This window comes from Lasioglossum baleicum, unplaced genomic scaffold (assembly GCF_051020765.1).
Source record: "Lasioglossum baleicum unplaced genomic scaffold, iyLasBale1 scaffold1427, whole genome shotgun sequence".
NCBI lineage: Eukaryota > Metazoa > Arthropoda > Insecta > Hymenoptera > Halictidae > Lasioglossum > Lasioglossum baleicum.
In genome coordinates, this window is record NW_027470486.1 from 21,605 (window position 1) to 24,146 (window position 2,542).

The window sequence follows — 2,542 nt, forward strand, 5'->3', positions numbered from 1 at the left end:
ACAAAAAGCGTCTGTAAACCTAGTGTTAAATACTTGGATTCAATACAGAACGCAGCCGCGTGTATATGCGTTCCGATGATCGTGATCAGGAAAATTGAGCGCATATATACGCTTATGATGCAAATGGGTTAAGGTTTCGGAACGTAACCCCTTTTTTGTACTGGCTCTAGAACTCGTATAACACGGTTTCACGCAACACGGGATTTTCTAAGAATCTATCTACCGTGTTATTGAAAGGTTACTTGTATTTCGATTCACAATTAAATATTGGGTTGTCCGGAAAGTTCGTGCCGATTTTCGGTACGTAGCGTGCGAGACCTGCCTGAATATATCAAAATTATTGAAAACAAATGACACGTGTACATATTCTAAAAGAGATAACTTCAGCCATATTTGGAAAAAAGTTTGGTTACGATTCGTTAATTTTTATCAGTTTTGTACGCCTTAGAATATGGTGGTAAATAAAGTGCATTATAGGCATTTAATGCTTTTCTTTTTCCGAAAGGGCAAAAATGCCACACAAGCGGCAAATAAGATATGCACTGTTTATGGCGAGGATGCTGTAGCCGAAAGAACCGTGCGGAAGTGGTTTGCTCGGTTTAAAGCTGGAAATTTCGACCTTGAAGATCAAGAACGCCCAGGTAGGCCGTCCACCACAGACGAAGATACGATTAGAACAGAAATCGAGAATAGCCCATGCTCAACATTACGTCAATTAGCAGGAATGCTAAATAAATCAAAATCAACTATCCACGATCATACTGCGAAGCTTGGCTATGTAAACCGTCTTGATGTATGGGTTCCGCACGATTTAACGAAGAAAAATCTGTTGGACCGCGTCTCCATTTGCGACTTGCTTTACAAGCGCAACGAGGACACGCCATTTCTGAAGCAATTAGTGACGGGGGATGAAAAATGGATAATTTATAAAAATGTTCAGCGTAAAAGGTCCTGGAGAAAGCGTGATGAACCACCTTTAGTCACCACAAAAGCCGGTCTTCATTCGAAGAAGGTAATGCTCTGTATCTGGTGGAACTGGAAAGGAATCCTATATTACGAGCTTTTACCAAATAATGAAACAACAGATTCGGCAAAGTATTGCTCTCAATTAGATAAATTGAAGACATCAATTGAACAAAAACGTCCAGAAATTGCGAATCGGAAGGGCGTCGTGTTTCATCAGGACAATGCGCGACCTCATGTGTCTTTGAGAACCCGGCAAAAATTGTTGGAGTTTGGTTGGGATGTTTTACCCCATCCACCGTATTCGCCAGACCTTGCGCCTTTGGATTTCCACCTTTTCCGATCATTACAAAATTCCCTTAATGGACAAAATTTCAACTCTTTGGTCGAGATAAAAACCCATTTGGACAATTTTTTTGCCGAAAAACCTGAGAGGTTCTGTAAGGACGGAATTCTCAAGCTGCATGAAAGATGGAGAAAGGTTGTGGAACAGAATGGTACCTATATAACTTAATAAATGTATACCAATATTTAAATGAGCTGCGTTTTAATTTTCCGAAAAATCGGCACGAACTTTCCGGACAACCCAATATATACAAATTACACGTTCGCTCTGTTAGATAGCCGAAAGGAGAGTGAGTCATATCTTTGGTGATTTGTTGTCATAGAATCTGTGGCGTGATCTATGATGTGTATATTGTAAGAAACCAAGGCCGGGTTTTTCTTTCGCCTTGGCTTAAAGGAAGAATTCAAAAAAATGTAACTCATCAATAGATGTCGCGATTATACTACTGTTCCAACAATATCTCTTATGTCAGTTTTAGAGATATCCTCGGAGAAACGTTAATTAATGAAAATTTTAGAGAACAGGGGAAGCCGTGGTGATAATTTTTTCGTGACAGGGTTGACCATCGTGGTCAATCTCTCGCTGCGGAGGTCTAGTATCCTTAAAGGCTGATGACCCTCATCCCAATCGACGTTAATTTGTTAGATAAAGGGGCAAAATAACGACTTTCGTGTCGTAAGATATTTTCGAAATATTTCTTTGCAAACAAATTATATCGGGGATGAGGATATGGGTCTAATTCACTACAAGTATTTTTATTGAATGTAACGAATATTTATTGCAAGTACATGACGAAGAATATTACAGTGCTTTCTATGCATTATGTTTTATTCTACTTTATTCATACCATTTCTAAATAAACGAAAACAAAGGATAATCGTATAAATAAAATAAAGATTTTCATGTCGTAAGATATTTTCGAAATATTTCTTTGCAAATAAATTATCTCGAGGGGATGAGGATACTATAAGTATTTTTATTGAATGTAACGAATATTTATTGCAAATACACGACGAAGAATATTACAGTGCTTTCTATGCATTATGTTTTATTCTACTTTGTTCATACCATTTCTAAATAAACAAAAACAAAGGATAATCGTACAAATAAAATAAAGATTTTCATGTCGTAAGATATTTTCGAAATATTTCTTTGCAAATAAATTATATCGAGGGGATGAGGATACCATAAGTATTTTTATTGAATGTAACGAATATTTATTGCAAATACACG

The 2,542-nt window shown here is 37.1% G+C and overlaps 1 pseudogene; it reads left to right on the forward strand.

The window, feature by feature from the left end:
* The first annotated feature begins 451 nt into the window (after positions 1–451).
* Positions 452–1,477, forward strand: LOC143220673 (histone-lysine N-methyltransferase SETMAR pseudogene; annotated as a pseudogene).
* The last annotated feature ends 1,065 nt before the right edge of the window (positions 1,478–2,542 follow it).